The following is a 12,731-nucleotide window of genomic DNA, read 5'->3' on the forward strand; positions in this document are numbered from 1 at the left end:
AGTCAATCTAAGGGCGGCGAGTTCTTGTTTGATACCCTCTGCTGCCGATTAGTGGAGTTAATATAAGTGGCAAGCCGATAATGTGTGACTTCTAGTTGATTCCATACCTGAGTCATCCCATATTGTGAGAAGATGGAATCAATGAATTTACTTAGTTTACTTTTTAGTCTATGTTCTGGCGGGGGAAAATCATCGTCGGAAACGTCTCTTTTGGGCCGCTTTATGGGTGAGTGTGAGTGAAGTATGACCACACCAGGGTACTTAAACCTTGTTAAAGTACATACTCCCCCCCAGTTACGGGGTAAGGCCAAATACACATTTTTACCACAGACCCAATACCAATCGTCAGCCCTGAGTAGTGTTCCGGTGTCAGATGGATGAATAAGGGAACACTCTGCCTGTGGTCAGGTCCCGTCATCCGAATATGGGTAATATGTGAGTGCATCTCTGGCTGGCGATATTACCTAATGGTATGTTTCCTGTTCCTACAAAACAGTGTGTGTAGTTTAATTTAGGAGGAGGCTGTGCAATGAATGTGTTAATTCTCGTTTGATTTACCTTGGGTGTTCGTTTCAACACACTCATTAGAGTCCGTAGACATATAGTGGCATTAGTTAAACCAGTCCTCCCAGGTCCTCCATCTTCACACCATAGGGAGGCTGGTGAATTTATCACCAGACTTAAATGGGTACCATTCGGCACTCCATACGCATCTTGCTTAAACATGCAGTAAGAACTTTTACAGTATTGGGCTATGGCCTTCAGTTCACTACCATTACTTTTCATGGGAATCATTGTGTGTTTGCTTGCAGACGTGGGGACCATCATGCACACATAACATTTGTGATCATTTTGGCAGTGTAGTTGGCGAGTTGCCAGTAAGTGTTTTCATACACATCTCTGCGGCTTCTAATAGAAGTGGGATTTTCTGGAGTTTTTTCTGAATTCTCTTTTATTAACAGGCAGATCATGAAGATGCCAATGGTCCCTAGGATTCTAGGGTGATAGTTAACAAGGCTCCTCATCTTCATAGGAGCTTCCACCTTGCCTATTTACATTTACGGCATTTAGCAGACACCCTTATCCAGAGTGACTTACAACTGAGCAACTGAGGGTTAAGGGTCTTGCTCAGGGGCCCAGCAGTGGCAGCTTGGTGGACCTGGGGTTCGAACCCATGACCTTCCGATCAGTAGCCCAACACCTTAACCACTGAGCTACCACATCGCATATTTGAATCGTCCTTTGAAGTCAGACCTTTGTGTGTGTGTGTGTATGTCAGTGTGGGGCCGTAGTCAGTATGTAATACTGTATAGCCGTCTACTAACGAAAGTGTCACATTTACCCCTCTCACTTAGTTTATTAATTTCATTAACATTTGTGTTCACATTTGTGTGTGTGTGTCGATGTTACTCTTTTCAGATGAGGCTGCTTCTTCTCAGTGTTGGAGAGTAGGTGTTATGCCGGTGTTTCTTCTGTTTTCTTCGGACTCAGACACTTTACGTGTCGTAGAGAGTCAGTTGGAGCTCACGGGAGAGGTTACTAGCACGTCACCGTGTGCCCGGATGCTCCCTTTCGTTCTTCTTAACAGTTGGCGGATGCTGGTTTCTCCTCTGGCTCAGGGACCCGCTTACAGTGGCTAACATGAATCCACGTCGCTCTCTCCGCAACCTTCACCGCAGTCTGCGTGGTCAGAAGTACCTGAAATGGTCCCAGTCACTGCCTGGCTCTCCAGCTTTTCCTCCTGAAATCCTTCACCACCACCCAGTCACCTGGTTTGAGATTGTGTAGATCTGTTTGTGTCACCTTGGGCAGTGCTTCCTTCACCTGCTTATGGATTTGAGACAAAATAGAAGACAAGTTTTCACAATAACACAGCATTTCATCTTCACACTGGCTCGTGGTTAATCTGGTTGTGTGTCTAGGCTCAATTCCTGTATTTGGGGGTCTGCCAAACAGTATCTAAAATGAGCTTAAATTCACTCTCCCCCTGGTTCTTGTTCTCATGTATAACACGACTGGGAGGGCCTTTACCCATGATAGGTCTGTTTCATCACAGCATTTGGCCAATTTGTTTTTCAGTGTTCCATTTTCTCACTCTACTGCCCCTCCGCTGGCAGGGTGGTATGCACAGTGTTGTCTGAGATCTATACCCAAGTACTCTCCCACCCGTCGAAGTGCTTGGTTTACAAAGGGAGTTCCATTGTCACTACTGATTTTGTCAGGGATTCCCCAACGAGGGATCATTTCAGACAGGAGTGCTGTAGCTACCGCACTTGCATCCTGTTTGGAAGTGGGGAAAGCCACCCACTTAGAGAACATATCCACTATCACCAGACAGTATTTTTTCCCTTCGCTGGGTGTCAGTTCAATGAAATCCATCTGTAGGTGTTCAAATGGTCGCTGTGGCGGAGGAAGGGCGCTTTGGGAGACTTTAATGCCTCGGCCAGTATTGTTTGTTGCACACACTATACACTTTTCACAAAATTTCTGGGAATAGTTAGCAAAACCCTTAGTGTGCCAGTATCTAGAGACACTGTTATACAGTACATCCCCACTTTTGACGCATGGTCCAATTTAGCATAGAATGGAAACAGTTTCTTTAGCAGGAATGGTTTGTCATCTGGGCCGTACCAAACCCCATCTCTTACCACACCTCCTGTTTTCCTCCAAGTGGCTCTCTCTTCCGCTGTAGATTGTGACTGAAGATCTTTGAGATCAGCTGTGGGAGTACATATTTTCAACATACACAAAGTTTCGGCATTCACAGAAATTTTCTGTGCAGCTGATTTTGGAAACCTCTATGTTTCCACAAAGTACCAAAATCATGAACTAATCCAAATGCATACCAACTGTCAGTATAAATAGTGACAGTCTTGTCTTTTGCCAACTTGCAAGCTGCTGTTAAAGCAACCAACTCGGCTGCCTGTGCAGAGAGATGCTCTGGTAATGATTCTGCTTTAAGTGTTTCGTGTTTTGTAACTACTGCATACCCCACGCAGTTGCGGCCTGTTTTCTGATCTCTGAAGGCTGATCCATCCACAAAAAGCTCAAAATCTGGATTCTGCAACGGGGTCTCCTGCAAATCAGACCTAGGACTGCAAATGTCATTTACAACTGCAACACAATTGTGTGGTTCTCCATCTGCTTCTGTGGGGAGAAGAGTCGCAGGGTTTAATACAGTACAGCGTTTTACTTTCACATTTGGCATGTCAAGCAAAATAGTGTGATATCTCAGCCACCGTGCTGCAGACATGTGCTGTTTTCTGTTCCAGGAGAAGAAGTGACACTGCATGTGGTACTAAAAGAGTTAGATTACTGTATCCCGCAATATCCCTAGAAGCATTGACTGCTTTTTCAGCTGCTGCTATTGCTCTTAAACACATTGGCAGGCCTGCTGCTACTGGATCCAATTTAGCTGAGAAATAGGCTACTGGTCTTAATTTCCCCCCATGATTTTGTAGTAGCACTGATGTCATACATCCATTTTTCTCATCCACTGTTTGCACAAATGGCTTATCTGGGTCTGGAATCCCTAATGTTGGGGTGGTTTGTAGAGCCATTTTTAAATCTACAAAGGCTTTTTCTGCCTCTGGTGTCCAAATCAGTGCACTGTGGGCCTGTAGGCCTTTCCCATGAACGATTGCGCTCAAGGGCGACTCGAGTACTGCATAGTTGGGTATGAAGGTCCTGCAATAAGAACACATGCCTAAAAATGACATCAATTGTTTCTTTGTGTTAGGCTTTGGGATGTTTTGGATTGCTGCAACTCTGTTCTGCTCAATAGTTTTGCCTTGTTCTGATATCAGATGTCCCAAGAATTTTACTTGTTGTTGTACAAACTGCAGCTTCGATAAGCTCGCCTTGTGACCTTCCTTTGCTAGATGACAAAGCAACGCAACAGTGTCTTTTTCACATTGGTCTTTGGATGGCGCTGCAATCATGCAGTCGTCCATATATTGAAGAATTGCTGACCCTGGGGTCAGAGTCAGAGATTCTAGACTGTTCTTAAGGGCTTCGTTGTAGATAGTAGGAGATTCACAATACCCCTGACACAATCTGGTAAAAGTGTATGGCTTTCCAATGAAGGAAAATGCAAACCAAAACTGGCTGTCTGGATGAACTGGTACACTGAAAAAAGCATTAGCTATGTCTACTACAGAAAACCACTTGCTGTCTGGTGGAATCTGAGACAAGATTGTGTAAGGGTTTGGCACATTTGGAGCTCTTGAAATTACTGCATCATTCACTACTTGCAAATCTTGGACAAAGCGCCACTCCTCTGGTTCTTCCAGAGGCCTATTTTTTTTTCACAGGAAAGATAGGTGTTCTTACTGGAGAGGTTTCACATGGCACAATCACACCAGCCTTACGCAGTGAATTAAATACCGGTGTGATACCCTTAATGGCCTCTGGCTTTAAGGGGTACTGTGTTTTGCAAGGCCTGTAATCTGATTTAGGTGTTATCTGCACCGGTGCACAATTTTTGATTAGACCTACATCATATTTCCCTGTTGCCCAAAGTTCTCTGGGAACTGCTTGTAATCGGGGGTCTTCCCCAGAAATGTGTGTCATCTGCCACATTGTTTTCAGTACATCTGTGTCTGTCTGTGGCATTATCTCAACTGTTCTGTCAACAAAAGCTACCCAATTCAAGGACATGCAATAGGCTTTAGTTTTCTCACTGTACAACACTGTGGGGTCTGAACTGGGCTTCCAATCACCAGCTTCAACACACTTTAATGTCCATTTTCTTAAATCTTCCCACTTCTCTGTTTCACCTTTAGCTAGAGACACATGTGGGTGGGAATTCTCTATAGTGAACGGATGGGCCTTCCCCGGCTTTACATGTATATTAAACAAACTCACTTCTGCAGTACATCTGTGATTGTCCCAATACAAATTCTTCAACAACTCCTCAGCTTCTTTTTGTTTTTCAAACCACTCTTTTTCATAAACTACATCTAGCCGCATGTGTGTGTGTGCTGTGCAGTGCAGATCATGTATTGTGTGCGAGTAGGGTTAGTAATATCACGGGCCTTATCTGTGAGTGCTTGATTCACTGAATTCACAGCAGAGGTGCTGAGTTCCCACTCATACACATGCAACAGAGGTCTGGGGTCCCACTTAACGCCCTGAAATTCACCTGTTTGACTTGTACACACTTTCAATTTGGGGTGCTAATTAGGTTTATTCCCAATTTGCAAATCAAATCCCTGCCCATAAGATTAATAGGGTAGCATTCAGATAGCAGGAAAGAAAATGTGAATGGCTGTTGGTTATTCCCAACACACCTTAAGGGTGCTGTAAATTTTTCTTTCACGATAATCCCAGATGCTCCAACTGAATTCAGGGATCTACCACTCATTTATGGCCTCTCACTCAACTCATATGCTTTGATCACAGATTTTCCTGCCCCAGAATCTACTAAAAACACAATGTCTGTCCCTTCTACATTTAATGTGTGTATTGGCATGTGCTTATAGGCAGCTAAACTGTACTTTGCATATGTGCCTTGTGGAGTATGTTTCTTCTCAAGAAAATCAATTGCATTCAAAACTTTAGCATTTAAGTCAGAATCAGAGGTTAGCTGAAGCGTTTCTTCATTGCAAAGCATCAAAGATTTTGACTCACCCATCCCTTCAGGACTGACCTCCTCGACCCTGACCTGAGATGCTGATTGTCATGCAGTTTCTTCGTCGTGTTTCTTAGGACATTCCCTTGCCCAGTGATCTTGTCCCCCGCAAATAAAACATCCACTGTCTCCCGTTCTCTCTCTTCGGCCTCTGCCTCTCCCTCTTCCTCGATGTGTTCGAGACCCTGCCACGGCTTGCATCATTGTCAGCTGGACTCTGTGTGTTTGTGCTTCTTTCTTCTTTTCCTGCTCCTGCTTGTGTTGTGCGAGCAGTTTCTCCGCATGTAGAGCATGTCGTTCGATGAGGCTCAGTTTTCCAGTGTCCCATGTTATGCATAGGTTTTTCACCTTGTCAGCTATTTCTGGAATCAGTCCATCGGCGGGGAGGGTGGAGGGAGTGGGCACTTCTTCACGGTTTCCGTGGGTGGACTCTTTGTTTCTGGTTCCGTGTGGGCTGGCTCCGGTTGGGGGTGTGTTCCTGAATCCGTGAACACCTGTGTTGACACAGCCGCTGCCAGACGGGGTCGAGGAGGCGGTCCTTCCAGGTCAGGATCATCTGAAAAAGACTTAAGACACTGGAGACTTTGTGAGGTCCTTAATGTACTTTGTGTGGTCCTTAATGTACTTTGTGTATTTTGTAAATACTGTGTAGATAATCTCCTTGGGGCAGATTGTGATTTTCTCAACCTTTTCTCTGCCTCTGATCTCCACATCTGAAAAGATGTCCAATTTACTTCTACCCTCTTTCTCTTCTTTATTCTGGCATTATCTCTTTCAATTTGGATCAGGTTACCTCTCAGCAAGTCTAACTGTTTCAGGCTAAAACTGCCGCCGTCTGGGAAGCCACATTCCGTCACCCACCACATTAGTTGTGACACAGAATCAGGACCATAATTAGTTCTCATAAAATTCACATTAGGTCCAGTGATACACACTATGTTTGTACTGAGTTTGCTCTTAGATTTACTGTTGCCCATGATTTAGTTTATTGTTGACAGTCTCTGAGTCAGAAAGCCTGTTCTCTGTGCTGTGTGTGTGCTTTATCTTTTGTTTTGGCCTTTTCTCTTTTCCCCTAACCTGCTTTGCTCTCCGGAGAGTCTACGCTGAGCTCGTCAGCTCTTAGCGGCGGGTTTTCTGAAAACCTCGCAAACAAGACACCTTTAGCACCTAATCCCAGATTAGTGCCGTGCTTTACTTTTTATTTCTAGGCCTTGCACTAGGTGCCTATTCAGGCCCCTGACCTGTCGACAGATCCAGGTCTAAATCCTGTCTTTTCAGCCCTTTCTACACAGAGACATCTTTCAGGTTCTTCATCCATACCAACAACCATCTTTCTGTCACACACGGTGAGGAGGAGTATGAAGGCTGCCTTATCTTCAGCAGCACCAAGAAACACAATGGTGCAACATTCTCTGGACAGATAGGAGGAAGTGCTCTGCCAGAAACAGTGGACTGGAGGAAGAAGGGCTATGTGACTCCTGTTGAAGACCAGAAGCTGTGTGGTTCTTGCTGGGCCTTTAGTGCGGTAATGAGAAACAGGAGGATTATGTTGCAAGCAATTTTATTTCCATGGCCCTCTATTCAGCTTTTTAATCCTGAGAGTCAATCAGATTATGCTCCTTGACCCCATTTATATTCCTCCATCTTTCACCATTCCCTAAATTTATGCTGCTTTTAACAAGACATTAATTTGTTCTCATCTCTATACTGCTTTAATATATAATCTTTCAGACTGGAGCACTGGAAGGTCAAACATACAAGAAAACTGGGGAAACTGGTGCCACTTAGCAAGCAGCAGCTGGTAGACTGCTCTACAAAAAACAGGGGCTGCAACGGTGGCTTGATGAACTTGGCCTTTGAATATGTGAAAGAAAGTGGAATAAACACAGAGGAATCCTACCCCTATGAAGCCAAGGTTACTAGTTTTAATTGCTTGTTATATTAACACTTGATGCAATCCTACAAACTATAGTTGTCATCTTTGTTAATGTTTATATTGTCAAAAAAATAAAACACTGGGGGAATGCTTTCATGTGGTGGCTGTCACCTCACCACCACCACCACCACAGAGAAATCTATGAATTGCAGTCATGGGTCTAAAAACTGGAATAGAAATTGTAGTTTTTGAATAAATCTGAATAAGTTTTTCTCTCACTTTCTCACTGCAGAAAAGATCTTGCGGATATAATTCATCCATTGAAAAGAAAAAAGAAATGTCAGAAATGTTGATTTCTTTTGCCTTTGTTGTATATCTTTAATAAAAGGTGAATTCTCACTTCTCTTTCTAACTGCAGGATGGATCTTGCCGATATAACCCAAACACTGTTGGAGCCACCTGCGATGGCTATAGGGACAGTGGAGATAAGTATGCTTTGAAGGAAGCTGTGGCCACCATCGGACCCATTTCTGTCACCATAGATGCAAGCAACAAATCCTTCAAACTCTATGCATCAGGTGAGTCTCACATAATTGCTGATTAACCACATATGAATATAAGTATGAATGCATAGTTTAGGATTCAATAATTACAGAAAATATTAAATGTTATTTTAAATAAAGTGTTGCTTCGATGGATTTAGGCATATATGATGAACCTTATTGTAGCAGCTCTAAACTGAATCATGGTGTCCTGGTTGTTGGATATGGCACTGACGATTTAAAGGATTACTGGCTGGTTAAGAACAGGTAAAGAAATAAATTAAATATTCATATTCATTTCTAGAGTATTACCTTGCTACCTAGCAATGAATAATTGTATTTCTTCAGTAAACCATGTAAATAAAATTTACTTTAAGATTTACTTTTTATTTTATTTCACAGCTGGGGTCTCAATTTTGGAGATACAGTAAAGGCTACATCAAGATGTACAGGAACAAGGACAACCAGTGTGGTATTGCTACACAAGCCAGCTATCTGCTGGTTTACAATAAAACTCAGCGTGTTCAATGTGAAGCTTGGTCTATCATCTTTAATAAATGTTTATTGTTGGGTTTCTTTTATTTGTTGATCTTTATGCTGGGATGTTTATTGGGTTACCGAGTGATTGGAAAGCATTGTGGAAATAACCGACACAAATTGTAGAATAGTAAAAATATCAAATTGGTTTCGGTTGTTGTCTTGGCTGTTAATTAATTTTTGCATTATATTCATTGCATTACATTTTGATCATCTATTTTTACAGTTTGCTAGTGTTGTGGGACTTGAGAATACAAAGCAGTAGTCTCGGTCCTGTGAAAAACTCAAGTTAAATTTAAATCAGCCTTTTCAATGTCTTTGTCTGCAAAGACTCAATACAACTGTTTGGTTTCAGAAATTTGTACAGTATGAGATGAAAAGAAGTTTTGTTTTTTTTAGTAATTACATTTTTATTTACCTGCTCTGTGCTTAAATCTAAGGAAATGTGTTTTGCAAATCTTTAATGTACTTTTCCATTTCTTTGAAAAAAAATTTAAAATTTAGTTTACTTTCAAAATTAAATATTGCTGTATTACTGTATTCTAATACAACTTATGTTATTTATAAAAAAAATAAACGACTTTAAAGTTAAAACTAAACATGTTAGCTTTCTTTAAATTTTCCATTTTTGTTATTGCAAGAATTTATATTTTCTAATATACCACACTTGCTTTTTTTTTACTGTGGTCATGTGTATTCTATAAGTTATTTATAATACATCTATAAATTATTGACTTTAAGGTTAAAACTAAACATATTTGGCTTCCTTTAAATGTCCATTTTTTATTGCAAGAATTCATATTTTCTAATATATTTAATATATTTAAGGTTGTATTATTGTAGTTCCTGTGGAAAAGGTCATCTGTAAAGGCCTTTTTTTGTGGAATTTCCTCTAAACAAATATGATATATAACTTTCCAGTAAAAATGAGTTGTGGTTGTGTGTGACAAGCACCTGATCAGGCCAGTAACACGGCATTATATAAACTCAGTGTTGTAATGTGGCAGCTCTCTATTCAGTGAAGAACTCCATTCAGGTATTTATAACACGCACACATATATTTGTATGTTATTGTATATTATCTTAATTATATTATAATTAATCAAGATTGATAGACTCTGATGTAGGAAGCTGGTTTCAGTTTTGTATTTCCTTTTTGCAACTATCTTAAACAAAGTGAAACCAGTGAACGAGTGGAACAGTTGTGAGTAATAGAGAAGAGGTGTGATATTTAGGAGAATGGAAAAAAACAATCTTATTTAGTTCACATTGTCTTTTCACTACAGACACAGTCTGATTATATTGTCTCAGCAGAATGAAAGTTTTGCTTGTTGTCAGCACTCTTGTGGCTCTGGCCACTGCAGCCAGAATCTCTTTGGAGGACCTGGAGTTTCATGCCTGGAAACTGGAATTTGTTGAGAAATCTTCTTAAACTGTCAATGGAGCATTTCATAAAAGGATTTCTAGTAATATACACAGTGTACATCTTAAAAATGGTAATAATAATAATAAATAATAAGGAAGATTATTAATTCTATGAGAAAAGGATAACCTAATTTCAAATACATTTAAAAGATTTTTTTTTATTTTAATGTAAAAATGAACTCATTATATAATAGATTTAAGAAATAATTTAAAGACATACAAGAGCATTTATGTCTTAGTTCTTTCAGTGTTCACTGCATGTTCCATTTGGTCTATAAACTACTAGTTCTAGTATATAAACTACTAGTGTATTAGTATAGTACAATATAGATGTTTGTTTTCATGGTTGCTTTGTTTAGGCATGTTAGGCTTTGGCAAATATGCACATTTTCAAATACTGTGTTGTTCTCTCCTAGGTAAAATCTAGAAGTCTGCAGAGGAGGAGTCTCAACGTAAGAATACATGGCTAGAAAATCGCAAGCTGGTTCTGGTACACAACATGCTGGCTGACCAGGGCATTATGAGCTATGGTAATTAAAATAGAATAAATTCTTTTGTATAACTTGTGTGTAAGTAGGGTTGCAAAGGGGCGGAAATTTTCCGGTAAATTTCCGGAAACTTTCCACGGGAACTTAATCTGGGGAATTTTGGGAATATTCAAAATTGGAAACTTTGCGGGAATTTATGGAAATTTACACTAATTTATAGGAATTATTTGGAAATATAGGGAAATGTAAATAAACTATATCATATACAAACATAAACAAACATTTTGTATGGTCATAAGCAGACATGCATGCAAGGTAATACGAATTTTAAAAATGACTGATTGTAAGATTGAATTGTAAGTAGAGCTTTAACTGATTCTTTCATTGAGTAACACAAAAGCTTAATAAACATTATGCTTGTAATACACATAATAAACGTAATAATTGTAATAAACATATTCCCTATGATTCCTGTAAATTGAAAGCATCCCCCACCCTTGCCCTTCTAAAAAAAAGTCCCAATCAAAATGTAAAATGAAGCATTTTTTCTCAAGCTTATTGGGTCTCTGCTTCTGTGGTAGTCAAGGCCTGGAAAATGGAGGTGAATCCCCCTTAACTGATATGGAGGATTTTTTTTTATTTCGGTGAGTGTGTGGGGGAGAGTCATCAAATTATCTGTGAATGTGGTAACACTCCTAATTTACTGCTTAATAAGAGTTAGTAAGGCAGTTATTAAGTTTAGGTATTGGGTACAATTAAGAATGTAGAATACGGTAATGCAGAATAAGGCATTAATATGTGCTTAATAAGTACTAATAAATAGCCAATATTCTATTAATATTCATGCTAATAAGCAACTAGTTAAATGACCCTAAAATAGTGTTACTGCGCATGTTATGGAAGAATGCAAGTACATGCAGGGGGGTGTGGCCTCGATGGCCCTCCAGTAAGCAGTGTGCAAGTGTCTGAGGAATGCAGGGTACAAGTCAACTTATTTTTTTAAATTGCCTTAAATCTTGTAGTTTTAAATAAAATTATGCTACAAGATTTCTTTAACTACATTTAAGTTCCTTGTTATAGGCAACTCTGCATTTTTTTTTTAAAAATTCCCAGTTTATTTCCATATATTCCCGTTAATTCCCATATATTCCCGTTAATTCCCATGGAAAGTGGAAATTTTGCAACCCTATGTGTAAGCCTTGCTTGGTCTGAGGCATAACCTTTGTCTATGGAGAGCCTTACAAGTAAAGTGCTGTAATTTTTTTCCACCATTTCTGTCTAACAGAACAACCAGGAATACAGACAGTCTGCTTTTAAGGGCTGCCTGGGAGCCTTCAACAAGACCAAGAAACACAGTGCAGTAACATTCCTCTGACAGGTAGGAGGAGCTGTTCTGCCAGAGACTGTTGACTGGAGGAACTATGGCTATGTGACTGAGGTTAAAAACCAGTTGCAGTGTGGTTCTTGCTGGGCCTTCAGTGCGGTAAGGAGAAATAGGAGATTTTGAACTGATTATTATATATCAAAGGATTTAAATTCAGTATAAATTCAGAATTCATTATATTTAATATTCATATATTTAATTCAGAATATACTTACTGCACATACTTACTGCTCTTGCCTTGCCCACTGCCATTTAGCCTTTAATTCCCTTCAGTACAAAATTTCATAAAGCTCCACATTACTACCTTTGTCCGCATTTGTCATCTTCTAAATGTATGGTGTCTAGCACAAGACAATAATTTTTTCTCTATTCTGCTTCCATTAATCCTCTCTCAGACGGGGGCACTGGAGGGTCAGACATTCAGGAAAACTGCAAAACTGGTGTCACTCAGGGAGCAGCAGCTAGTAGACTGCTCTTGGAAATTTGGTAACATGGGCTGTGATGGAGGCTGGATGGACAATGGTGGATTGGACACAGAAGACGCTCATGTGAGTGGAAAACTGAAACAAACTTTATTAAAAGTTTGTTTAAAATAAAATAAAATAATGTCAAAAATAAATGTCAGAAATGTTGATTTCTTTTGCCTTTGTTGTATATCCTTTAATAAACCTTTAATAAAAGGTGATTTCTCACCTCTCTTTCTAACTGCAGGATGGATCTTGCAGATATAATCCAGACACTATTGGAGCCACCTGTATAATTTTTAAAACTCATTTTATAATAAAAGAATTTTCCTTTTTACACACAAAACATGCAGAATGTTTAACTCCTGTCGATCAGACACCTT

The 12,731-nt window shown here is 39.9% G+C and overlaps 2 pseudogenes; both read left to right on the forward strand.

Moving 5' to 3' along the window:
- Window positions 1-5,099: 5,099 nt before the first annotated feature.
- On the forward strand, window positions 5,100-8,748 carry LOC132852484 (procathepsin L-like; annotated as a pseudogene).
- A 2,656-nt stretch (window positions 8,749-11,404) lies between these two features.
- The window catches only part of LOC132852485 (procathepsin L-like), a 34,644-nt pseudogene continuing 33,317 nt past the window's right edge, over window positions 11,405-12,731 (forward strand).

This window comes from Tachysurus vachellii, chromosome 10, assembly GCF_030014155.1.
Source record: "Tachysurus vachellii isolate PV-2020 chromosome 10, HZAU_Pvac_v1, whole genome shotgun sequence".
NCBI lineage: Eukaryota > Metazoa > Chordata > Actinopteri > Siluriformes > Bagridae > Tachysurus > Tachysurus vachellii.